The sequence below is a fragment of the Bubalus bubalis genome, chromosome 2 (genome assembly GCF_019923935.1).
Source record: "Bubalus bubalis isolate 160015118507 breed Murrah chromosome 2, NDDB_SH_1, whole genome shotgun sequence".
NCBI classification, from domain to species: domain Eukaryota; kingdom Metazoa; phylum Chordata; class Mammalia; order Artiodactyla; family Bovidae; genus Bubalus; species Bubalus bubalis.
In genome coordinates this window covers 17,243,309-17,253,366 of record NC_059158.1, presented here as the reverse complement: position 1 = coordinate 17,253,366, position 10,058 = coordinate 17,243,309, and the positions used below count along the sequence as shown (strand labels likewise).

The following is a 10,058-nucleotide window of genomic DNA, read 5'->3' as shown; positions in this document are numbered from 1 at the left end:
TTGTAATTGAAAATCAGAAATATATATTACTTTTCCAATTGAAGGAGGAATCTGTAAACTCAGTCCGTGAATGTTTAAAATCTCAGAACTTCATTAAGTTGTGATGACTACAGTGAGACAGTCAAGGTTGAGAAATAGAAGCTCAGCCTTCTCTCCCCACCAGACAGCTGCCAGACGACGCTGTGCTCTGAGCTTGCTCTCTTGGCCTCTGTTCTGCTTGTCTCCTGCATGTAGAGCAAGAAAACTTAAAAAGCTATTTGGGTTTGGGGGGCTCAGATACTCAATGGCAAACATTTTCCTCAATCCCACAAAGAAAACAACTTTTTTTTTTTTGAAAACTTAAGGAAAGATTTATAGACCTTCAGGTTTATAAAACCATCTGGTGCTTTGTAGTTTGCAGGCTGGTTGCTTTGAGAGTTCAAAGTTTAGACTGACCACACCACTATTGTTACCACTCCCTCCTTCTTGAATAGTTCAATTTACTTTCTATAATGATACCTAAGAGTCTAGTTTTTAAACTTATCGGACAACTTGTAAAAATCAGTAGGATTTAGGAGAATGTACCTGTTGCTTTTTAAGGGCATTTTTACTGTTTGACCCTTGTTGCACTAAGGAGTCCAGTTGGTGACCTCTGAGTTTCCACTTAGCTTAGCTTCCTTGTGGAAGCATTGCGTAATTTGGGTTCTGTTCTAGCTGTTTGACCCCTCTCAGTAAAGTGTTTAGGCTGAGGAGGACTGAAAAGAGCTTTCTGATGGGATATTTCCAACCTCTTCCAAGCTAGAGTAGTCTTCCTCTCAGCATAGCAAAGCCTTATATAGAAATGGTTTCCATTCTCTATAGAGTGTTCTGATGGAGCAACTCAGATCAAAGGCTTGATATTTGAAAAACGCACATTCACATTGCAGAGCAAAAAAAAAAAAAATGTTATGCAAGTCAATAATATCACTTCAAAGTAACTCAAGTGTGTTCTCAATTTCAAAAGAAAATGGAGAAAATGAGAACAGGTGTATAAATATTCTCTGCCTAATTCTATTTGTAACTGACCTGAAATCTCAACTATCTCTTTACTGCTAGTGACAGGTCCCCAAGGTCTGGGTGTAAGGCAATCTGCTTATAAATTGCCTGTACTTGTGATAATCTTTTACACTTACATTACAAGGGTGACAAACTTTGATCCACCTCACACTTTTGGAATGCAAATTAGTTGCACTTTATTAAAGGAATAGCATTTTAGGGAAGAATATAAAGTGAGAAACAAAGATAATGTGGATTCACCTTTAGATACCTTTAGTCCCAGAAAATTAGTTGTATTCATAGGAAGTTTTACTGTTGTTGTTATAGTATTTGTGGATTACCCATTTTATGGGTGTCTGTCATTCTCCTATGTAGAGTATAATTGTATCTTCAGATTACACAACATTTTAGGAATAAGGCTCTTTATTTTTTTCTTTGCATGTTCAACATGCTTTATGATAACAATAGAAAAGTCTTCTCTGTGCATTTACACATGCAAATGTTTTAATGTATTATATCGGTGCTTACTTGACATATGTATCTTGCATACATTATCTGATTTGCTAGAAAATAAATATTAACCATATTGTGACGAAAATTAACTCTCCTGACAACTCTTTCTTTCCCCATATTCTTTCCTGAAATGATGATGATGAACTATAATATTGTGGAAGTCTATGTTCAGAATGTAAAGCTCAAAACACGAGGCTCAGAGATTGAAACTTGAGATCTGATCTGTTCCTTAACTTTGCCTTAACCCGTTAGACATTATGTCAGCAGTTTGGCAAGGCAATATTTTTCCTTCCACAACAGTAGCTCTTATTTTTCTTCTCAACCTCTGACAAATCTATTTGTTTGCATCGTCTTTCCAACATAGTGCTAACATGTCAAAGTTCATATGTAGACTGAGTTGTGGATCTTAAAGGATATCACAGAGTCATTTTTTTTGGAAAATGGGGAGACTCCAGATTGAGCAGTACGATGCACAGGTATTTGTCTAAACTGGTTCTGGATCTGACTCATCTGTGACTGAATCTTGGTTACCAGACCTGCATTTCATTTCTACTTAAATTCTGAAAGTGCTTAGGAGATTTTGATCAGGTTCTTTTGAATTTACTTTTGGTTAATCCCCTTAGACACAGTTTATAGACTAAGGGGAACCTCCCAACACTTTGCAGAATGAAATTGCATCCCCTAAAGTGCTTACTTCTTGTATTGCTCAGTGACTGGTGTAAGAAAGCAGGCTGACTTCAGCTGTTTTCTTTCCTACTGTTTTGTAGTCAGTATAAAAGCAAAGGGCTCTGTAAGCATAGTTGAATGAATACACAGCTAGAGGCTCAAGATTTTAGATCACCTTTTGCTTACTGACTTCTCCCTTCCTGTCCTCATATCACATCTGTCACCAGTTTCTTGAGACAGTTTCTCCAGAGAGTGGGCGTTTCCCCCTGCCTCTGATGTGAAATGCACTGAATATAGTTTTGAGCTTTGACAGACATATCAACTTCAGTTTTTCTAACTAGCAGCACCAAAGAAACTCTGACATGGGGATTACTGACCTCATGTCTGCCAACTGGGGTTGATCCCATGGTTGCCATCACCATTTAGAAAAGTACATTTGAAAATATCACATGATGTGAGTTTCAGCTGCAAATTTTGGAAGTCTTCAATCCATCTGTTGTCATAAATGAGAAATTTAGAAAATGTCTGAAACTGTATATATGCACTTTTATATACTGTTTTATATATAGATATAATTTATGTATATAAACTTAAATATGCTTATATATATTTATATATATATTTAAATTGAAAAGGTTATTTGTATTAAATACAAATTTACCTTTTTACCTTTATCAAGAAAGGGCAAAACAAATTCATTCTTTCATCTTATTGTGTTTTGTCATTCTTCCTAGTCTTCTGAATCAAGTTCTAGTTTTCACTCTAAATTGAGTGGAATCCACACCAAGTTTGTTTTCTTCCCCAGCTTATTAAATACTTCATCATGGGGTCAACTTCATGTATTTTCTGACCTCTAAAATTTCACCAGAGCAAACCCGCAGTTTACCTCAAAACCATCATGAGAGTCTGCCAGCCTTGGCATCTTGATTTTTATACTAACCACGCATTTCTGCGTAAGTTGACATATCCATGCTTTTCTGCAATATTATGTCAAAAGCCTTGGTCAGTGGTTTTCACGGGGAGTGGGGGAGCTACATTTTTAGTATTAGAGTTACACCTGGGGCCTGGGCAAAATGCAGTGTGCAGAAAAGAAGACATGACCATTCCAAGAACTTTGGCCTTTGACCCAGAAATATATCCTAATGGGTCTCTGGCTGAATTTCCACACTGATTCTTAGCACAATAAAACTGACAAGCATGAGTTCTTATGAAATGTGTACACTGTAGTTTCTTAACCACATGTGAACACCATTGAAGCATTTATAAATAATCTTTGGATTCTCAAAGTTCACAAACATTTGTCTGACCTTGAAAAAGGTCAAGGGAAAAGTATATGGAATTCCGAATCTGGAATAACTGAATAAATGAGATAATGTATCTGATAATTTTCTCTGACTTGTAACTATAAGACTAATGTTGATCATTGGTATGTACAGTTCGATTATTTTCTTTAAGTTCTATGGAATAAGATTTAGGTTTGTCAGATTATTTGGTTTCTGTATGTGTCATAGTGAAACATAAATTGAATTAGGTTCAGATAACTGATTCCGGTCTTGCTTTGGTATACCAGTTGTCTGTTGGTTCTACACACCTTTTATTCCTATCTCTAAGGAATATTTTTTTCTTCTGTTTTCTGCCTATCTCTTTCTCTTAGAAATCACCTATTCCCCACCTGAGTCTATGTTTTGTCGGTGGGGCTGACCCTGTTTCCTTACTCCAGGAATTGCCAGCTGTCTTGATCAGAGCACTCAGGTTTCATCTAATTTGTTCATGGTGGGCTTTGAGTAATGCTAACTTAAAATACTTTCTTCTGGGACTTTGCTAGAACTTTTGGGATGAGTAAAGACACAGCTTCTAGTAGTTGCATTTCCTGTCCTGTGGGGACAGCCTTCCTGTCAACTGGGAGCTAAGGAGAGGGATGGAGAAAAGAGACACATTCCTGATTATAAAGGTTGGACTCTGCCTCCTCCCATTCTCCAAGTCAGTCCCACTGAATCTCCCTGCTCTGTGGTCCAAAGAACATCTCCATCTTTTTGTCTGTTTAATTTGCTTCAGAGAAGCTTCTGTTCCTGGCAATGGAACGTTCTGGTTTCTTCCCAACGTCATTCACAGGCTGCCTAGTGGTTGTCTTACCTGGAACTTGGCAGCCATCTTTCCTCAGTTTCAGTGTTTTCATGTGTAAAATCATTTTGATATTTGGCAAAACTAATACAATTATGTAAAGTTTAAAAATAAAATAAAATTAAAAAAATTGTAGCATTTAGAATTCAAACAAACAGTATACAGAAATGAAAATATTTCAGGAGTGTTATCAAGTTATGGGAGTTGGGTGCTATTAAATGTGTTGTTTTTAGCCTAGATCCAAAGAAATGGGAGAAGGGGGCATCTCTGGAACTTAGAGTCCTGCAGAGGAGGACACCTTGAAGAAACTGTGATTGTATCTGGGAAAATTTAAGAGGAGGGAGCCAGGGGAATAAGTTCACAGATCTCATTCTGTTTCCTTCCATCCATCTCCTGCCAGGGCTTCCCATTTGTCGATCCCAACAGTAAGACAGAAACTAAGGGGGCCTATTGATGTGGTCCCTAGGCCATCCCACAGAGGCCATAAACATGGTGGAGAAGGAAGAAAATATATCCAGAAGGGCAAAGAGAAGGAATCTGGCATGGCAGATAATCTTGGACTAGTTTTTCAGTTCTAAAATTAAATGAGAATGAATAAAAGGCTAGAAGGACGTGACTTTGGGATTCATTTGGATTAATGTACACATATGAGTGAGAAAAGAGGAGGGAAATCTTACATTACTCCCCCCTCTTTTCTGCACATTTAATATTCCAGTTCATTAAAAGGATGACTAATTAATTAGGCCAATGATGTTTACTGTTTCAAATGACCTCGCAAAAGAGTTAGGTAATTTACTAGTTAAATTAGACAATAAATTGATTCAAATTATTCTTCAAAGTTGATTTTTAAAATTAGAACGGTATTTTGAGTGTTGATTTTGAAAAGAGATTTAGAAAAGTATGTTTCTTTTGTATGCAGTAGAGTTGAATAGCTTTAACTTACTCAACTAACATGTGCTTGAACATAAATCAGAAAAGTAGACTCACAGATGTGCAAAACGAACTAGCGGTGAGTAGTGGGTAGGGGGTACAAACTATTGGATATAAGAAAGGCTGAAGGATGTTTTGTATGACATGGGTAATGTAGCCAATGTTTTGTTGTAAATATAAGTAGAAAGCAACATTTAAACATTGTATATATTGTTTTAAAAAAGCAGAAGACAGACAAACATTTATTTTTTAAAACTAACCACTAAAGAGAGGCCTAGTGTTGCATCTGGTTTCTCCACTAAAGAGGTAGAAATTTGTCTAAATGCTTGACAAAGCCTGACCATGTTAGGCTTATTGCAAGATCACAAAGTACATATAAAACCACATATACCATTCTTTGTGGGTGATTTAAAGAATGTTCAAGAGTAAGTTTTTCTCCACACAAATTTCCCCACTTATTTAATTCCTGAGTAACATAGAGTTCCATTGTAATGGCACAATAGAATATTTAGAGTTGTTGTTCAGTCCTAAATTATGTCCAACTGTTTGCGAATCTACATACTATAGCACACCGACTCCCCTGTCCTTCAGAATATTCAGAGAGAATAATTCTTTATAAAGATATGAAGGTCTTAAAAATTTATAAAAAAGCCCGTTCAACTCCCATTCTTTTGTTAGAACTGCATGCTCGTAGATATGAAGTCTAAATGTATGTGTATTAACCTAAAATACAGAAACACCACCTTCCTCCTTGGTGATAGTGATGGTCGGTGTCTATAGCTAGGGAAGTCAAACAGGCTACTTCTGTTGTGGGATGGTTCTCCTGTGCCCTGCCCACCAGAGAGGTCTCTGTGTGGCCATCTCCATGTATGTGTACCTTGTGTGTGGATAAACTGCAGTTCTATAGCACCCCTGCCAAGAACTTTGTCTTGGCCACTGGAGGTGCAAACTGCAGAGTCTCAAGATTTTATTCCATCCCAAAGGGTTTCATCAGAAAGGTATAACCCATAGGAGTAAAAACAGACTCCCTGGAAAAGAACACAAACTGTGATCAAGATCATGGTCTTGAACGTCTTCATAAATTTAAGAGAAAAATCTCACCAAACGGATTGACATATATTTTCAAATAACATTTTTTTATTGGCTGCCAGCATGTAAAGGTGCAGCATTCATAATCTGGAGGTCACAGTGTAGACTCTTTCCACATACACAGCCTCCTGCCACATTCCTTTCACTTTGCATTGGTGAACTGCAGTCTTTGCACCCAATGGTAGAGTGCAAAATACAGGATTTGACCCAGAAATAAATTCAACCTCACATCACTTGTAAGAAGTGTGAATTGTTACTTCACTCTAAAGATAATCATTTTCAGTCTTTTGAGTTTCTTCTATGCACTAGGCAGTATGCTGCTGCTGCTAAGTTGCTTCAGTCGTGTCTGACTCTGTGCGACCCCAGAGATGACAGCCCACCAGGCTCCCCCATCCCTGGGATTTTCCAGGCAAGAACACTGGAGTGGGTTGCCATTTCCTTCTCCAATGCATGAAAGTGAAAAGTGAAAGTGAAGTCGCTCAGTCGTGTCTGACTCCTAGCGACCCCATGGACTGCAGCCCACCAGGCTCCTCTGTCCATGGGATTTTCCAGGCAAGAGTACTGGAGTGGGGTGCCATTGCCTTCTCCAACTAGGCAGTATGCTGCTGCTGCTAAGTCGCTTCAGTCGTGTCCGACTCTGTGCGATCCCGTAGACGGCAGCCCACCAGGCTCCCCCGTCCCTGGAATTCTCCAGGCAAGAACACTGGAGTGGGTTGCCATTTCCTTCTCCAATGCATGAAAGTGAAAAGTGCAAGTGAAGTCTCTCAGTCGTGCCCGACTCTTAGCACCCCCATGGACTGCAGCCTACCAGGCTCCTCCATCCATGGGGTTTTCCAGGCAAGAGTACTGGAGTGGGGTGCTATTGCCTTCTCAGAGATGCTAAATGTAGTCTACATTGTCACATTTATATTTTTATTCAAACTATCATACATGGCAGGGGTGATTCTCTAGTTATTTTACAGCTAGAAAACTTCTTTCTCTCTTACTTTGCTTATCCCTCCTACATATTAGACTTTGTTGTAAGTTTTAAACATTCTTTTACTTAAATCTTTTAAAGATTTCTTTTCTTTCCAGACCTTCTACCACAAACTGCTCCAACAATCTCCAGGGTAATCCCAGTCCCTGAATTAATATCCCTGAAACCCCTTCTGCTCCCTCTAATACTGGCTCCATTCTTCAGCGGGGTTTTGTTTTAAACATAGATGTATAATCGTATCTCTGCTCACTAAACCCTTGGATGGCTACCCTTTTCCCTAGAGAGAGCCTCCTTTTCTTCCCGCTGTTCCTGGGTCTCTCCTAGATCTGGCCCTTGCCTGGGCTTCAGCTCCACTCCTGCTCCGTCCTCTCCTCTCTCCAGTCCAGCTACACCAGACCTGACCAGTTCCCTGAACATACCATGGTCCTGCACTATCTTCCTTGCCTTGTTTTGCTCTGCCGAGAACGTTTTTTCCTACAGTTTGTTCAGCTTCCTCCCATGTATCTTTTAGATTTTTAGCTTCTGTGTCAGTTCCTTGGACAGTGACTCCTAACCCTTTAGACTAGGGGCCGAGTTCCCTTGCTCTCTGCTCCCACAGTGTGAATCCTTCCTGTTTCCCCATCTCTTCATGCTTGGATTACTTGTTCAAATACCTGTCTTTTCCACTAGAATATAATCTTAATGAAATCAGTGACCTCACCTGTCCCATTTATCAAAGTATTTTCTTTCTGTAATGTAGAATCTGGTGCTGGGGAGGCATTCAGTAAACCGTTGTTAAATACATTAAGATTTTTAAGAAAACAGAAAACTGGAGAGGTTGAATCTCCTGCCCTGAGTCATACAAGTTATACCTCTGGCCACACCTGGATTAGAACCCACGTGTGTTTATCAAGAGTGTCCAGCTTTCCTCCATTTGACTGCTACCTTGGGGAAGGGCTGGTGTGACTGGAAATGTTCATTTATAGTGTTTCCTGTTTTCTGCCCTTGGAACAGTATTTTGGATCCAGTTTTATATAATTGATGGTTCTAAGATATTTGTGATAATAGAACATATACTTTAAAAGAGTATTTTGAAATTATAGATGCCTGCTTAGTGATATTTCTACATGTTTCAGAAAGTTATATGATCTAGAATGTTCTTGTGACATCTATCATTAACTACTTTTAATTTTCATCTTGAATTTTATGTTAAAATTTAAAGTAAGTATTTTTTTTTTGTAATCGTCTTCTAAGGTTTTCCCTTAGTTAGAACTGGACATGGAACAACAGACTGGCTCCAAACAGGAAAAGGAGTACGTCAAGGCTGTATATTGTCACCCTGCTTATTTAACATATATGCAGAGTACATCATGAGAAACGCTGGACTGGAAGAAGAACAAGCTGGAACCAAGATTGCCGGGAGAAATAACAATAACCTCAGATATGCAGATGACACCACCCTTATGGCAGAAAGTGAAGAGGAACTAAAAAGCCTCTTAATGAAAGTGAAAGTGGAGAGTGAAAAAGTTGACTTAAAGCTCAACATTCAGAAAACTAAGATCATGGCATCGGTCCCATCACTTCATGGCAAATAGATGGGGAAATTGGAAACAGTGGCTGACTTTATTTTGTTGAGCTCCCAAATCACTGCAGATGGTGACTGCAGCCATGAAATTAAAAGATGCTTACTCCTTGGAAGGAAAGTTATGTCCAAACTAGATAGCATATTCAAAAGCAGAGACAGGACTTTGCCAACAAAGGTCCGTCTAGTCAAGGCTATGGTTTTTCCTGTGGTCATGTATGGATGTGAGAGTTGGACTGTGAAGAAGGCTGAGCACTGAGGAATTGACACTCTTGAACTGTGGTGTTGGAGAAGACTCCTGAGTTTCCCTTGGACTGCAAGGAGATCCAACCAGTCCATTCTGAAGGAGGTCAGCCCTGGCATTTCTTTGGAAGGAATGATGCTAAAGCTGAAACTCCAGTACTCTGGCCTCCTCATGCGAAGAGTTGACTCATTGGAAAAGACTCTGATGCTGGGAGGGATTGGGGGCAGGATGAGAAGGGAACGACAGAGGATGAGATGGCTGGATGGCATCACTGACTCGATGGACGTGAGTCTGAGTAAACTCTGGGAGTTGGTGATGGACAGGGAGGCCTGGCGTGCTGCTATTCATGGAGTCACAAAGAGTCGGACACGACTGAGCGACTGAACTGAACTGAACTGAAGGTCTTCCCAGGTGGCTCAGATGTTAAAGAATCCACTTGCAATGATTGAGACCTGAGTTCGATCCCTGGGTTGGGAAGATCTCCTGCAGGAGGGCATGGCAACCCACTTCCATATTCTTGCCTGGAGAATTCCATGGATGGAGGAGCCTGATGGGCTATAGGCCATGGAGTCACAAGGAGTCAAACATGACTGAGCAAATAAGATACACATACCACTATCAACTATTTTTCACTATAAGGGCTTGTAGGATGTGGAGATACCCCAAATTATACATCAGGATTATGCAGATACTTTTAATGTATTGGTTATGGACTAAGCATAAAGAAATCTTGCTGTTTGGGATAACATGAATGAATCTTGAGGGCATTATGCTATACGAAATAAATTCGAGAAAGACAAATGCTGCGTGATCACACTTAAATGTAGAATCAAACAACAACCATGAGGAACGGAACATAAATCAGAAAACAGATTGGTAGTTTCCAGATGCGGGGTTTGGGTGGGCAGCCAACATGGGTGAAGTGGGTTAAAAGGTACAATTTA

The 10,058-nt window shown here is 39.5% G+C and overlaps 1 long non-coding RNA gene across 1 annotated transcript in view; it reads right to left on the bottom strand.

Moving 5' to 3' along the window:
• Positions 1–10,058, bottom strand: part of LOC123464890 — a 46,852-nt gene continuing 36,794 nt past the window's right edge. The window contains exons 2-3 of the long non-coding RNA XR_006639951.1: positions 2,571–2,686; positions 1–224 (exon numbers count right to left, since the gene is read on the bottom strand). This is a non-coding gene — a long non-coding RNA (uncharacterized LOC123464890). The remainder of the gene's footprint in view (positions 225–2,570; positions 2,687–10,058) is intronic.